Source organism: Dama dama, chromosome 4 (genome assembly GCF_033118175.1).
Source record: "Dama dama isolate Ldn47 chromosome 4, ASM3311817v1, whole genome shotgun sequence".
Lineage (NCBI taxonomy): Eukaryota > Metazoa > Chordata > Mammalia > Artiodactyla > Cervidae > Dama > Dama dama.
Genome location: NC_083684.1, coordinates 50,353,013 through 50,370,838, shown reverse-complemented (window position 1 = coordinate 50,370,838; position 17,826 = coordinate 50,353,013). Strand labels below are relative to the sequence as shown.

The following is a 17,826-nucleotide window of genomic DNA, read 5'->3' as shown; positions in this document are numbered from 1 at the left end:
GAGGAGAAGAGGACGACAGAGGTGAGATGGCTGGATGGCATCACCGACTCGATGGACATGAGTCTGAGTAAACTCCGGGAGTTTGTAATGGACAGGGAGGCATGGCGTGCTGCGATTCATGGGGTCGCAAAGAGTTGGACATGACTGAGCAACTGAACTGAATTGAACTGAACTGAACATAGATTAAGAGAACAATGTATAACATACTGGTTTGTCAAGTCAGTTCTGAGCCTTTAGGCGAATTAACTTGAAGACAGAGTCTGGGGTAAATGCATAGTACATTAACATAGCTTAAGACAAACATTTCCATGAGAAAAATGCATTGGTTAGCTCAAGGTTTGAGAATAGTTAAGTTCAGGTGGAACCAAGTGTCATTATGGCAACACAGAATTTTAAGAGGAATCTCTTTTTAAATTTGTATAGAGAAGGGAAAATATATATATATATGCCACTAGTTTGTTTCCTCCTGCCACTTAAGAGAGAGATAAAAAATGTCTGACACTTGCAGACTATTTCCTACGTTGGAAACCCCTGGCCTTCCTGCCTGTTACCCTCTCAGTTTCCCAGGTTTACTAACCTCCTTTCTGAAGAATAAAATGTACTGAAGTGCTTTTGTGTTAATGGAGCCATACTTGCAGGCATCCCAAGGAAACCACTTGACTGAAAAGAAGTAGTCTTAGCTATGTCCACATATCTGACTGGAGGATTCCAGCAATACAGACTTGCAGTTCATTAGGAGAGAGCTTATTCCTTGAACTGGAGAGCTGGCATTCTGGAGGGGTATGAGGTACAGTGGGGTACAATCTCCTCCTGTGATTTTTGACAGGGACCGGGTTTGAATGCCCTCAGGATGCTGTTTCACCTCTGAACTAGGTGGTGGTCTCATGCATTGGGCGGAAGACAACTCAGCAGCTTGAGTGTCTGTGCATTTCTGTAGACCACGATCTACAGTCACAAGCATTATCTACCATATTTCAGCCTCCTAGCAGCCTTGAGAGATGAGAGTAAGCCCTAGCATTATAGATAAGGAAACTGAGGTTCAGTGTGTTAAAGTGTATGCTAAAGTCATACAGATGCTGGTCAGCAGAATCTGCTCCCACTGCCCATTGCTGGGGAGACAGGCTTGGCTAACTCACCATGTGCCGGTGTACATATTACAGTCACTTTCCTCTGAATCCCTCTGAATCCTATCTAAGGAATGGGAACAATGCCCTGCCACCTTACACATTAAATATAATTATTTTAAATGAAAATGCCAATATCTGAAGTATTTAGGGACCTGATTTTTTCCCTTTTCTTCTGCTGATTCTTGTTCATGGTGCCTTATTTCATTCTGTGTTTTGTGTTTTAAGTTTTTCTGAGCTCCTGTCATTGGAGAATTCCTTGGTAATTCTTGTACATTTCTTTGGAGGCTGGATTGAGAGATTTCTTCCAGATTTTATACATATGCTTCTGTCAGGCTTCCAAAACCAGCATCATCTTAAAACAAATTCTTAGCTTGAGGTTTTATTATTATTTTTTTTTGGGGGGGGTGTTCCTCTCAGTTAATTTATATTCAGATTCCAAATTCATCTGAAGTCCTACCAATTGAATTTCAAGGGAAATGTTTTTCACTACACTTATTATTACTTGTGAAACAGAAAAGATTGGGGAGTTTTTTTGTCTCTTATTTTATTCTTAGGTTAAGGGTATTGCATGCTGGGATTAGAATTTTATTAGATTTTTATGTTGTTGGATTCTCTACCTTGATGAGGCCCTAAGATGTCTGGTGTTGCCCATACCCCATTAGTCAATGCAAACTAAAGGTCAGTTTCCCTGAAGCTTGACAAATTCCTCCTTGGAAGAAGTCATCTTACCTCTGTGAGTTCCTGCTTTCTTTAGATTTTGGCTTCCTTCCTATACATCTTATCTTTTTGCAAACTCAGTGATGTACTCAAAACATGGAGAATCTAAATTATTAGCTAAACCAGTAGTTAAACTAAATTAATGGTTTTCAATGGGAATGATATTCAAGGTAACCAGATAATCATAGTGCTGAAATCCAAATTCAGTATTCAATACTTTTATGTTTTCACTGTAGATAAGCATAACTTTGTGACTAACACTAGTTTTCTTCCCAGAGTAATTTCATTTTTTATCTCACTGAGCTATTATAATATTGACTATAAACAGTGATGCCAACAGCTTACTTTGTTTCTGATTTCAAAAGGAATGTTAACATTTTACCATCAAGTATGATGTCTGATATAGCTTTTAATTTATTTTTTGTGGTAAAAAACATGTAATGTAAAATTTCCCATATTAACTACTTGTAAGTGTACTGTTTGGTAATGTTAAGTCTGTTCAAACTATTGTGAAACAGATCTCTATAACTTTTTCATCATATAAAACCAAAATTCTATCCATTGAACAACAATTCCTGATTTCTCCCTCCTTCTGGTCCCTGGATAGCACCATTCTATATTTTGTTTCTATGAGTTTGACTACTGGGTTCAAAAAGATTGGGAGAGATGACAGTTTTTTCATTGCCCAAATTTCAACAGAAGGTCACAAAGCATACAAAGAAAATACAAACCCTTGAATTACCTGACAAAGAATTTAAAATAACCACTTAAAGGTGCTCAATGAATGAAAAGAGAACACAGAAAATTAAATGACATCAGAAAAATCATGCATGAAAAAATAAGAATATCAACAAAAAGAAACTCTAAAAAAGAACAATCAGTAATTCTGGAGCTGAAAAATACAATAACTACAATGAAAAATGCACTAGGGAAGTTCAACTGCAAACTTGATAAAGCAGAAGAAGGAATGTGTGAACTTGAAATAAGTCATTTGAAATTATCAAGTCAGGGAAACAAAAAGAAAAAACAGTGAAGAAAAGAATTGCCTAAGGGACTTAAAAGATACCATCAAGTGGAACAATACATGCATTATGGGAGTCCTAGAAGAAGAGAGAAATAAAGCGGCAGAGAGGCTATCTGAAGAAATTGGCTGAAAACTTTCCAAATCTAGGGAAGAACATAGACATATAAATTCAAGGAGCTCAACAAATTCTAAGTAGTATTAATCCCAAAATATATGCACCAACATACATTATAACAAAGCTGTCAAAAATCATAGACAAAGAGAGAATCTTCAAAGTAGTATGAAAAAAAGTGACTTGTCATGTTCATAGGAGCTCCCATAAGATTATCAGTGGATGATGAAAGAAATCAAAGATGACACAAATAGATGGAGAAATATACCATGTTTGTGGATTGGAAGAATCAGCATAGTGAAATTAAGTATACTATACAAAGCAATCTATAGATTCAGCGCAATCCCTATCAAAGCTACCAATAGTGTTTTTCACAGAACTAGAACAAATAATTTCACAATTTGTATGGAAATACAAAAAACCTCGAATAGCCAAAGCAATCTTGAGAAAGAAGAATGGAACTAGAGGAATCAATCTTCCTGACTTCGGACCATACTATACTATGGTACTGGCACAAAGACAGAAATGTAGATCAATGGAACAAAATAGAAAGCCCAGAGATAAATTCATGCACCTATGGACACCTTATCTTTGACAAAGGAGGCAAAAATGTACAATGGAGAAAAGACAATATCTGTAACAAGTGGTGCTGGGAAAACTGGTCAATCACCTATAAAAGAATGAAACTAGAACACTTTCTAACAGCATACACAAAAATAAACTCAAAATGGATTAAAGATCTAAATGTAAGACCAGAAAATATAAAATCTTAGAGGAAAACATAGTCAGAACACACTATGACATAAATAACAGCAAGATCCTCTATGAGCCACCTGTAAGAATAATGGAAATAAAAACAAAAATAAACAATGGAACCTAATTAAACTTAAAAGGTTTTGCACAATGAAGGAAACTATAAGCAAGGTGAAAAAGCTGGTTTCAGAATGGGAGAAAATAATAGCAAATGAAACAATTGATAAGGAGTTAATCTCCAAAATTACAAGCAGCTCATGCAGCTAAATACCAGAAAAATAAACAACCCAATCAAAAAGTGGGCCAAAGAACTGAACAGACATTTTTCCAAAGAAGACATACAGATGGATAACAAACACATGAAAAGATGCTCAATATCACTCATTATCATAGAAATACAAATCAAAACCACAATGTGGTACCATCTTACACTGGTCAGAATGGCTGCTGTCAAAAAGTCTATAAACAATAAATGCTGGAGAGGGTGTGGAGAAAAGGGAACCCTCTTACACTTTTGGTGGGAATGCAAACTAGTACAGTCACTATGGAGAACAGTGTGGAGAGTCCTTAAAAAACTGGAAATAGAACCACCATATGACCCAGCAATCCCACTGCTGGGTGCACACACCAAGGAAACCAGAATTGAAAGAGACACGTGTACCCCAGTGTTCACTGCAGCACTGTTTACAATAGCTAGAACATGGAAGCAACTTAGATGTCCATCGGCAGACAAATGGATAAGAAATCTGTGGTACATATACACAATGGACTATTACTCAGCTATAAAAAAGAATGCATTTGAGTCCGTTCTAATGATGTGGATGAAACTGGAACCTATTATACAGAGTGAAGTAAGTCAGAAAGAGAAACACCAATACAGTATATTAATGCATATATATGGAATTTAGAAAGATGGTAACGATGACCCTACATGCAGGACAGCAAAAGAGACACAGATGTAAAGAACAGACTTTTGGACTCTGTGGGAGAAGGTGAGGGTGGGATGATTTGAGAGAATAGCATTGAAATATATATATTACCATATGTGAAATAGATGACCAGGGCAAGTTTGATGCGTGAAACAGGGCACTCAAAGCCAGTGCACTGGGACAACCCAGAGGGATGGGATGGGAAGGGGGAGTTCAGGATGGGGGGGACACATGTACACCCATGAATAATTCATGTTGATACATAGCAAAAACCACCACAATATTTTAAAGAAATTAGCTTCCAATTAAAATAAATAAATCAATTAAAAAAAGATTATCGGTGAAATTCTCAGCAAAAATCTTTCAGATGAGAAGGAAGTGGGGTGATATATTCAAAGTGCTGAATGAGAAAAAAACTGCCAAATACAAAAGTTATATCCAGAAAAACTGTCCTTCAAAACTGAAGGAGAGACTTAGGTGTCACTGATAAACTAAAGCTGAGGGAGTTAATCACACTGGACCTGAACTAAAGAAAAGTAAAGGGGATGTCTTTAAATTGAAAAGAAAGGTGATGACACAGCAATAGAAAACCATATGGAAACATAAAGCCTTCTGATAAAGAAAAAATCAGACAAATATAGGCTTTTAGTATTTTAATGATGTGTAAACAACTTTTAATTTTGGTACAGAATTTAAGGGACAAAAGCATAAAAACTATAAACCTATATTAATAAATATACACTATAAAAATATATAATTGTGACAGCAATAACCTAAAATGGGGGTGGAGAAGCAAAGGAGTGAAGTTTTTCTGTTCAACTGAGATTGTTATCAGTTCAAAATAGATTGTTATAACTTTAAAATGCTTCATCTTATCCCTATGGTAGCGAAAAAGAGAGTTATCTACAGAAGATACTTGAAAGGAAACAAGGAAGGAATGAAAGCATGTTACTACAAAAAAAAAAAAAAATCAATGAAATACAAAAGAAGACAGTAAGAGAAGAACACAGGGAAAAAATGGATGGAGATTTAACAAAATGGAAATATTAAATTCTCTATGAGTAACTAAGTGTAAATGGATCTAACTCTCCAATCAGAAGATATAGGTTGGCTGAATGAGTTTAAAAATAAAACAAACAATCCAACTATATGCTGCCTACAAGACTCTCTTTAGATCTAAGGAAACATACAAACTGAAAGTGAAATAATGGAAAAATATATTCCATGTAACCAATAGAGAGCAGGGTGGCCACACTACACAACACAAAATAGGTTTTAAGTAATAACAACAAGGAGAACAGTGGAGAAATAACTCCAGAAAGAATGAAGAGACAGAGCCAAAGCAAAAACAACAACCAGTTGTGGATGTGATTGGTGATGGAAGTAAAGTCTGAAGCTGTAAAGGACAATATTGCATAGGAACCTGGAATGTTAGGTCCATGAATCAAGGTAAATTGGAACTAGTCAAGCAGGAGATGGCAAGAGGGAACATCAACATTTTAGGAATCCCTGAAATAAATGGACTGGAACGGATGAATTTAACTCAGATGACCATAGTATCTACTACCATGGGCAAGAATCCCTTAGAAGAAATGGAGTAGCCCTCATAGTCAACAAAAGAGTCCAAAATGTAGTACTTGGGTGCGATCTCAAAAACGACAGAATGATCTCTGTTCGTTTCCAAGGCAAACCATTCATTATGTGATCCAAGCCTGTGATACTGTGATATCACAGTACATACTGTGTATCACTGTATACTGTATATTATATCACATTATATACTGTATATATACTGTGATACTGCCCTGAGCAGTAATGCTGAAGAAGCTGAAGTTGAACGGTTCTATGAAGACCTACAAGACCTTCTAGAACTAACAGCCAAAAAGATGTCCTTTTCATTATAGGGGACTGGAATGCAAAAGTAGGGAGTCAAGAGATACTTGGAGTAACAGGCAAATTTGGCCTTGGAGTACAGAATGAAGCAGGGCAAAGGTTAATAGAGTTTTTCCAAGAGAATGCTCTGGTCATAGCAAACACCCTTTTCCAACAACACAAGAGAAGACTCTACACATGGACATCACCAGATAGTCAATACCGAAATCAGATTGATTATATTTTTTGTAGCCAAAGATAGAGAAGCTTTATACAGTCAGCAAAAGCAAGACTGGGAGCTGACTGTGGCTCAGATCAACTCCTTGTTGCCAAATTCAGACTTAAATTGAAGAAAGTAGGGAAAACCACTAGACCATTCAGATATGACCTAAATCAAATCCCTTATAATTATACAGTGGAAGCGACAAATAAATTCTAGGGATTAGATCTGATAGACAGAGTGTCTGAAGAACTATGGATGGAGGTTCGTGAGATTGTATAGGAGGCAGTGATCAAGACCATTCCCAAGAAAAAGAAATGCAAAAAGGCAAAATGGTTGTCTGAGGAGGCCTTACAAATAGCTGTGAAAAAAAGAGAAGTTAAAGGCAAAGGAGAAAAGGAAAGATATACCCATTTGCATGCAGAATTTCAAAGAATAGCAAGGAGAGATAAGAAAGCCTTCCTCAGGGATCAATGCAAGGAAATAGAGGAAAACAATAGAATGGGAAAGACTAGAGATCTCATCAAGAAAATTAGAGATATCAAGTGAACATTTCATGCAAAGATGGGTACAACAAAGGAAAGAAATGGTATGGACCTAACAGAAGCAGAAGATATTAAGAAGAGGTGGCAAGAAAACTCAGAAAAACTATACAGAAATGATCTTTACGACCCAGATAACTATGATGGTGTGATCACTCACCTAGAGTCAGACATCCTGGAATGTGAAGTCAAGTGGGCCCTAGGAAGCATTACTACGAACAAAGCTAGTGGAGGCGATGGAATTCCAGTTGAGATATTTCAAATCCTAAAAGATGATGCTGTGGAAGTGCTGCACTCGATATGCCAGCAAATTTGGAAAACTTAGCAGTGGCCACAGGACTGGAAAAGGTCAGTTTTCATTCCAATCCCAAAGAAAGGCAATGCCAGAGATTGTTCAAACTACCACACCATTGCACTCATCTCACACGCTAGCAAATTAATGCTCAAAATTCTCAAGCCAGGCTTCAACTGAACGTGAACCATGAACTTCCAGATGTTCAAGCTGGATTTAGAAAAGGCAGAGGAACCAGAGATCAAATTGCCAACATCCTCTGGATCATAGAAAAAGCAAGAGAGGGCCAGAAAAACATCTACTTCTGCTTTATTGACTATGCCAAAGCCTTTAACTGTGTGGATCACAACAAACTGTAACATTCTTAAAGAGATGGGAATACCAGACCACCTTGCCTGCCTCCTGAGAATTCTGTATGCATGTCAGGAAGCAACAGCTAGAACTGGACATGGAACAACAGAGTGATTCCAAATCAGGAAAGGAGTACATCAAGGCTGTATATTGTCATCCTGCTTATTCAAGTTACATGCAGAGTACATCATGCAAAATGCTGGACTGGATGAAGCACAACATGGAATCAAGCTTGCCAGGAGAAATATCAATAACGTCAGACATGCAGATGACACCACCCTTATGGCAGAAAGTGAAGAAGAACCAAAGAGTCTTTTGATGAAGTTGAAAGAGGACAGTGAAAAAGTGGGCTTAAAACTCAACATTCAGAAAGAAAACTAAGATCATGGCATCCAATTCCATTGCTTCATGGCAAATAGATGGGGAAACAACTGAAAGAGTAACAGGCAGCGGAGACAAAAAATAACATAATGATTAGAAAGTCAACTTACTAGGAAGATATAGCAAATATAAATATGTATGTATCTAATATAAGAGGTCTCCAACATGAGACAACAGATGGAACTGAAGAGAGAAATAGCAATGCAGTCATAGTGAAGCTGTTAGTCACTCAGTTGTGTCTGACTCTTTGCAATCCCATGTGTTGTAGCCCACCAGGCTCCTCTATCCATGGAATTCTCCAGGCAAGAATGCTGGAGTGGGTTACTATTTCCTCCTCCAGGACACCTTCCTAACCCAGGGATTGAACCTGCATCTCCTGGGTCTCCTGCATTGGCAGGAGGATTCTTTACTACTGAGGCACCGGGAAGCCCAAATCAACCATTAGGGATTGGGTAAAGTAATTTGCTTGGACTTCTGGATATTAATCAAAGATCTAGTGCCCTAAAGTGAATGCCCTATCAAGAAGAAGTCACTCTCTGGGAATTCCCTGGTGGCTCAATGGTTAGGACTCTGTGCTCCCACTGCAGGGGGCACAGAGTTCAATTCCTGGTCGGGGTAGGAAGTTTTGTGCCATCTGCTTCTGACTCTTACACCATCTCCTCCCAGCACATCATGATGCACTTTGAGGAAGTGATGGTCAGTTCCCAGTTCCCTTCTGTGATTCACAGAGAGTAGAGTGGATCAAATAAGCAACATTCGAACCTATCTGGGAATTGCCTGACAGACTATTTTCTGGGTCACCTAACTCAGACCTCATACAGTCAAAAATGGCATAGCTAATACCTAAGGCTAGAGGAAGCATAGGGAATTAGTGGACATGGCTTGTGAAAACCACAGGGACCACAGACCTGCAAACACTTAGGGCAAGAGATTATTAATTGATGGATACAGTAGAATAGATAAGAACCCAAGAAGAAACAGGAGTCAGAATCTCAGGGAAATTAAGACATTGAGATGCAGCTATGTGTATGGAGCAATCAGACAAAAAGCATGCAGCCAGGCCCAGAGAGGGTGCAGGCTTTGAAAAGGTCTGAGAAAACCTTAAATTTTTATACCAGGCTGATTGGAGGTCTTACCCAATACCTGACAAACTGCCAACACAAAGAGAGGTGACTATTTTTACAAATTAACATTTTTCAACAAAACATCACAAGGCATATATAAAAAAATGAGGAAACACAGCTCATTCAAAGGAGCAATTTAAATCTCCATAAACAGTCCCTAAAGAAACACAGGCATCAGACTAACTATAAAAAAGACTTTATAACAACCTTTTTAAAAAAATAAACAAAAGAGCTAAAGAAAGACACAAAAAACTAAAGTATATATTTTTAAATGATATATACACACAGTTGGAATACCAAGAAAGCATAAAAAAAGACCCAAACAAAATCTTGAGTTAAAAAATAAAGGCATTGAAAAAACTCACAAATGGTTTAATAGTAGACTCCTTTCTAAGGAAATAAAGAGTCAGCAAACGTGAAGATAGATAATTTGGAATGAATAAGTCTGAGTTATAAAAAGAAATTTAAAAAAATTTTAAGAAGAAATTAAAAGAAAAAATTTAAGTGAACAGAGCCTTAAGGACTTATGCGACTGTCAAGTGGAATCATGTACACATTATGGAAGTCTTAGGAGGAAACGAGAAAAGGACAGAGGGCCCATTTGAAGAAATAATGACTAAAATCTTACCAAATGTGATGGAAGTCCTAATGAACAAATTCAAAAAGCTCAACATATTCCAAGTAGGATAAACCCAAAGAGAATCACACTGTCATTATAATCAATTGTTGCATATTATAATCAATCACACATTATAATTAAGTTGGTAAAAGACACAGAATTTTGAAAGCAGCAAGACAAAAGAAAATTTTCTTGTACAAGGGATCATTAATAAAATTACAAGAGAATATCTCAGGAGAAAACTATCCAGCAAGACTGTCCTTCAAAAATGAGAAATAAACACATTCCAAAATAAAGAGAAACTGAAAAAGTTCATTACCACTAGATCTGCTGGATGAGTAATGCTAAAGGGGGTCCTTAAAGCTGAAACATAAGCAGGTAAGACTACCTAGAAGACATAAAAATATAAGGTTCCTCTATAATGATGAATAGACAAATACAAAAGCCAGTATTATTAAAATACTAGATTATAATGCCAGCTTTATTTATTTATTTATTGAAGTGTAATTCATTTACAAAGTTATATTAATTTCAGGTATACAAAAGAGTGATTCAATACTTTTATAGATCATGCTTCATTTAAAGTTATGAAATACTGGTTATATTTCTTGCGCTGTAACATAACTTGATTCTATCCTATATATTTTATACCTAGTAGTGTGTACCTCTTAATTTCCCTTCCCCTATCTTGCCCCTCCCCACAAACCTCTCCAGATCAGTAACCGCTATTTTGTTCTCTCAATCTATAAAGTCACTTCTGTTTTGTTATATTCATTTGTTTTATTTTTTATATTCCACATATTAGCAAAAACAGTGTTTGGCTTTCTCTAACTTACGTCACTAAGTATAATACTCTTCAGGTACATCTATGATGTTCCAAATGACAAAATTTTATTCTTCCTTATAGCTGAGTGATATTCAGTCATGTGTGATTGGTATGTCTTTCTTATCTATTCATCTGCTGATGGGCCTGGTTGTCCATATCTTGGCTGTTGTAAATAATGTTATGACCGTTGGGGTGCATGTATCATTTTGAATAGCTGTTTTTATTTTCTTAGAATATACTCAAGAGTGGAATTGCTGGATCATATGATAGTTCTGTTTTTATTTTTAAAGGAACATCCATACTGTTTTCCATAGTGGCTGTACCAATTGACGTTCTCACCAATTTTGTTTCCTTCACTGTACAAAAGCTTTTAATTTAATTAGGTCCCCTTTGTTTATTTTTGCTTTTGTTTCCCTTGCCTGAGGAAACAGATCTGAGAAAAAAATGTTGCTAAGACTTATGTCAAAGAGTATACTGCCTATGTTGGCAGGTAAGTATTGGAGTCACATTCATTAAAACAGCTCCAAATAGCAGCAGATGCTTCTTGTAGTTTACCAGATCATACCTCTTTAGTCTATCAATTCAAGGAAAGCATCCCTGTTAACTCTGGGTGATGGGATATTTGTAAAGGGTTAGATGCCCAGTATCCCTAAAAGACGATGCTGTTATTGTGCTGCACTCAATATGGCAGCAAATTTGGAAAACTCAGCAGTGGCCACAGGATGGGAAAAGGTCAGTTTTCATTCCAATCCCAAAGAGAGGAAATACCAAAGAATGCATAAACTAACAAACAATTGCACTCATTTCACGTGCTAGCAACATTATGCTCAAAATCCTTCAGGCTAGGCTTCGGCAGTATGTGAACCAAGAACTTCCAGATGCAGAAACTGGGTTTAGAAAAGGCAGAGGAACCACAGATCAAATTGCCAATATCTGCTGGATCATAGAAAAAGCAAGAGAGTTCCAGAAAAACATCTACTTCTGTATTACCAAGTAGGCTAAAGTCTTTGACTGTGTGGATCACAACAAACTCTGGAAAATTCTTAGAGATGGGAATACATAGCACCTTACCTGTCTCCTGAGAAACCTGCATGCAGGTTAAGAAGCAACAGTTAGAACCAGACCTGGGGCAACTGGTTCAAAATTGGGAAAGGAGTACGATAAGGCTGTTTATTGTCATTGGACTTAACAACTGAACAACAATCTCCCTCATGGCAGATATTGCACCCAACCACTAGATGGTAGTACAGCCACACCTCTTCTCATTCCTCTTGACTAAGACAGAAGCTCAGCAACGTGTTTACATCAATGTGTTCACTGCTTGTTTAACACAGCGGCTTGACCAAGCTCTTCTTTTCAAACTCCACCCTTACTGAATGCCCCAGTCACATGAACCAAATTTTCAGTGACAGATTAACATACTTCACATTTCTATTAGTTGATCCCATCCTTGAGGCGTCATCCTTTGTGCATTTCTCTTACTTTAGGACCCTTCCTTTAGGACCCTTCCTTGATATGTAGAGCTAATATAAATCCTGCTCTTCTGCAAGATTCAAGCCCCAACCCCTCAAGCTACTCCCCTGTGCCATTACCAACTAGGCTACCAAGGCAAAAAGCATTATGGTTGGCAATGCAGCCATAACACAATTATTGGACCAATAACACATGATAGAACTTTTAATGCATTAATCCTGTAAACCAAAAGTATGAGTAAATATTACAGGCTATTTGAACCCAGGAACTTTTTTAAGCATGGATATTTTGGACCAAGGACCATTTGGTATACAACAGAGATGTTCATGGACATTTTCAACAGGCCCTACTTCTGGGTATATATCCAAAGGAAATAAAAATAGGATCTCAAAGAGCAACCTCTACTCATGTTGCAGCATTATTCACAGTAGCCACAAATGAAAACAGCCTAAACTGCTCATTACTGTATGAATGGATAAAGAAGATGTCACACACACACACACACACATACACACACACACAAAATGGGGTGTTATTCAGCCATGAAAAAGGGTAGTAGGGTAAAGAAGCAGGTGTTTGAACAATGAAAGTGGTCAGTGGTAATGGCTTGAACAAGATCCAGGTACTTGTGTTGAGCAGGCTGGAGTCAGGGAGGCTACAGCCCAGGGCCTGACACATGGGCCAGTGGGGCCATGGAGTCAGGAAAGCCTGGAGGGTCTCAGGCTAGTGCCCTGGCAGATCTGCTAACAGTCAGGACCTACTCAAGTGGTCAAAAGCTACACTGTGTCTCTCTCCCTGGTTCTATACCATTGGTGACTGCCCCATCCTCTCTACCTCTTCATTCTGTAATGTTCTTTAACCTCCAGGATTCCCAGGGAAGTGCTATGATGAACAAACTCATGGATTCCCTCTTCTACTGCCATAAGCATATTTCCAAGACAGTCACCAAAGCCACAGACATAGGGCTAGACCCACAAGCACATGAAGCCCATGCTCCCTATGACTGGAGAGCATCATAACTAGACAGACATAGAGACACTAGAGAGTGTCATTTCCTCATCAAAGCCGTTGTTCAGTTTTCTGGCATTCGTAACATCACAGTGTTGTCTACAGGTCTGCCACTACATCAGCATTATGACTAGGCATGGCACTCAAGATTATGCTAACATTCTTACGCACAGCTGGGCAAATGTCACAGTCTGGACCACAAAGGCAATGTGTCAGTCCCTTAAAAGACACTTATTAAAATTCACTCATCTTTTCCTCCTAGAATGCTAAGAACAACTCTGAGAAGGTTTCAGAAACCATGGCTCCAGCCGCCTACTTCTATGGGAAGGCAGAAACAAGGTATCACAGAATAGCCCAAGAGCACCAGGCAGCTTCAGGGTGCAGACAGCAGGTGATCCCTACCCACCATGGGACTTTCACACCCACTGTTAGTCTCATAGCAGGCTGGCAGGAGTATGTTTCAGAGGAGACATATGCTTGGAACAGCCTAGGACTGCAGAGCGAAGTATGTGTGTTGGCAACACGATAAGCCTAGAGTCAAAAACGGCACTGGATCAGGTTCCCATACCATCTTAGGGACTCTGCCTCAACTGCTATTGGAAGCATATGGGAGAGACCCAAAGGCACTTGACGGAGAAAAGAGCCCAGAAAAAGGAAACTGCAAAGAATACACAAATGAAGCCGAGGGTCAGAACACAGAGTAGCCAAGAACCCAATCCTGGAGTCTGGCTACTTAGCTGGCTTCTGCACTTAGCAGCTGGTCATGTGGTCATAGGCTAGTCACCCACCTCTCTGAGCTTGTCTTTCCATCGGGACCACGAGGATAATGTAGCATCCACCTCCCAGGATCACTGTAAGGAGTCAGCAATATAATGTACACAAACTTCAGCAGCATAATCCTAACTGCAATGCAAGACCTAGGATCTCCATCGTGAATGTTCAGTGTAATTTTAAATGATTATTAGAGTGATTATTAGAGTAAATCAAGGCTGTATATTGTCACCCTGCTTATTTAACTTATATGCAGAGTACATCATGCAAAACGCCAAGCTGGATGAATCACAATTTGGAATCAAGATTGCTGGGAGAAGCATCAACCTCAGATATGTAGATGATACCACTCTAATGGCAGAAAGTGAAGAGGAACTTAAAGAGCCTCTATATGAGGGTGAAAGTGCAGAGTTAAAAAGCTGTCTTAAGACTCAGCATTCAAAAAACTAAGATCATGGCATCTGGTCCCATCATTTCATGGCAAATAGAAGGGGAAAAAGTGGAAATGGTGACAGATTTTGTTTTCTTACCCTCCAAAATCACTGTGGACAGTGCCTGTAGCCATTAAATTAAAAGACACTTGCTCCTTGGAAAAAAAGGAAAAGCCATGACAAACCTAGACAGCATATTAAAAAGCAAAGACATCACTTTGCTGACAAAGGTCTATGTAGTCAAAGCTCTGGTTTTTCCAGTAGTCATGTATGAATGTGAGAACTGGACTATAAAGAAGGCTGAGTGCCAAAGAATTGATGCTTTCTAACTGTGGTGCTGAAGAAGACTCTTGAGAGTCCCTTGGACTGCAAGGATATCAAGCCAGTCAATCCTAAAGGAAATCAGTCCTGAATATTCATTGGAAGGACTGATGCTGAAGCTGAAGCTCCAGTACTTTGGCCACCTGATATGAAGAGCTGACTCATTGGAAAAGACCCTGATGCTGAGAAAGATTGAAAGCAGGAGGAAAAGGGGGTGACAGAGGATGAGATGGTTGGATGGCATCACCAACTCAACAGACATGAGTTTGGGCAAATTCCGAGAGATAGTGAAGGACAGGGAAGCCTGGTGTGCTTCAGTCCATGTGGTTGCAAAGAGTCAGACACAACTTACCGGCAGAACAACAAAGAGTAATATAGGAAAACAATCCTTGATCTAAATATCTTTTATCTGTTCCACTACAATGACCAAATGAGGCCTCCTGAATGATGGCCCACAATAGACTGTATGCATGTGACCTTGAACATAGTCTGTTCTCAACTTTATTGACTTTTCAGGAAATTAGTGCTTATGTAAATTTCTCACAGTCAGTAAGTATCAAGAGAAGGCCAGAACACAAGCCCTCTGAGGTCCTGGTCAGGTCCTCTGGTGGCTGCTGCCCTGTCCTGCTTCATCACAATCTCTGTTCTTGACCTGGTCAGTGGCTGCCCTTTGGCTAGTCTCCTGAGCCTGTTTCAGGAGCCCTGCCTTCTCTCCTACAAGCTGGCCTGGAAGTTCTAGTAGACAGTTGACCGAATCCTACCACCTGGTTACTTTGACATGATCTTATATCAAACTTGAATTTATCAAGATTCTGCCAGTCCAGAAGTCTTACTCAGCTTGGTGGTCCTAAACATCCAACTCCCAGGGTCCCCTGGCAGGTAGAATCTCAAGAGGACCAGGCAACATAAGCACCTTGTGGTCCATGCATCCTGCCTTCCTGTGCCCAAGAGAGACTGCTGTGAGTGGAAGAGTGAGAAGGGGCAGGTTCTTAGCAGCATCTAGGTGATCCTGGTTTTAACAGTCTGAAGTGGAGGTATGGCCTGGCTTGTCAAGACATTGTTAAAGAACCCAATATGTTACTTACTTCATTGAATGAACTTTCTTCTTTTAATACCTCTTGCCTTGGCCTTCTTTGGCTATTGTTACCTGAATCCAAGAAGCCAGAAGTTGGAAAGCATCCTAACCTGGGGAAGCAAGGTTCTTAGAAAAACCCATGGTGAACAAGGTGTAAGATTATCAAGCATGTTGAATCTCCAGCCAGATGTACTAACACCCCCTAGGAAAGATGTCCTTCCTGTGACCCCCTGGCTGGCTCCCATCGTCTGAGACAGGACTTTCAACACTGACATCCTGAATGAACAGTTCCAGCTTCAGAATATCACCATTGGATTAACTGTGTTTGTTGTAAAAAAAATACATTTTCCACCTGAAGCTGTTCCTGAAGATGGCAGAGAAGTACTTCATGGTGGGACATAGGGTGAACTACTATATCTTCACCGACTGGCCAGACTACTTTCCTCGCATTCCCCTTCAGAAAGGACGGCAGATTGTCATCCTCAAGGTCCAGAGCTGTGACAACTGGCAGGAGATCTCCATGCACTGCATGGAGGTGATCAGAAATTTTACTGAGCAGCGCTTCTATGAGGAGGTGAATTACCTTGTATGTGCAAATGTGGACATGAAGTTTAGTGATCACGTGGGCATGGAGATCCTCTCCTCCTTGTTTGGCACCCTGCATTCTTACTTCTATGAGCTTAGTCGAGAAAACTTCCCCCATGAATGCCAGCCTCAGTCACAGGCCCATATTCCTGAAGATGAGGGAGACTTTTATTACACAGGGGCCTTATTTGGGGGGTCCGTGCCAGAGGTTTACAAACTCACCAAGGCCTGCCATGAGATGATGGTGATCGATCAGGCCAATCTCTTCGAGGCCACATGAAATGATGAAAGCCACCTGAACAAATACCTGCTTTATACCACAAACCCACCAAGATCCTCTCCCCTGAGTACATGTGGGCTGAATAGAAATCAAAGGGTGTCTGGGATGAGCAAGTCCAGGCTTGCCTTACAACATAAAGAGGATTAGATTTAAAACTGTCAACTAATTGCCACAAAATCAGGATTACCAAAGGAAGCTTCCAGAAAGGACTCAGAGAGAGGTGATGGCCAGGCAGTCGTCTTCCTCCAGACATTAAATTAAAACCAGTTTTATAAGAAAGAGTGTAACTCTACTTCCTTTCAGAGAAGGCAATGGCACCCCACTCCAGTACTCTTGCCTGGAAAATCCCATGGATGAAGGAGCCTGGTGGGCTGCACTCCGTGGGATCGCTAAGAGGCGGGCACGACTGAGTCACTTCACTTTCACTTTTCACTTTCATGCATTGGAGAAGGAAATGGCAACCCACTCCAGTGTTCTTGCCTGGAGAATCCCAGGGATGGGGGAGCCCGGTGGGCTGCCATCTATGGGGTTGCACAGAGTCTGACACGACTGAAGCGACTTAGCAGCAGCAGCTACTTCCTTTTCCCTTTTTTTTTTTTTTTTTTTTGAGAGAAACTGCTAATGCCTCTCACCATCTCCTGCAAATTCAGACAGGCCTGTCCTCTCTCCCCAACTCTTCATACACCAAACACATACCTTAGACTGGCCTGATTCCAGAACTCAAGCACACTTCCTGAGTTGGCACCACCTTTAGCTTCTATGTGCTCCTGGCACCCTTCAGGATGGAGGAGGCCGAGGTCGGAGGCTGTGGTGGGGGAGCAGGGAGTCTTAGCTTGCCCTGATGTTTCAGTGATCAGAGATGAGATTTTTTTCCAGGACAAGTAAAAATGCTCCTAGACACAAAGACTCTTGTTTGTGTCTAGACAGGAGTCTTGTGGTCTGTGCAGGAGTTGGAAAAGAATTTCCAGATGTGAGGCAGAATGAGAGGAGAAT

The 17,826-nt window shown here is 39.7% G+C and overlaps 1 pseudogene; it reads left to right on the top strand.

Moving 5' to 3' along the window:
* The first annotated feature begins 16,136 nt into the window (after positions 1 to 16,136).
* LOC133055063 (histo-blood group ABO system transferase 1-like) lies at positions 16,137 to 16,919 on the top strand (annotated as a pseudogene).
* The last annotated feature ends 907 nt before the right edge of the window (positions 16,920 to 17,826 follow it).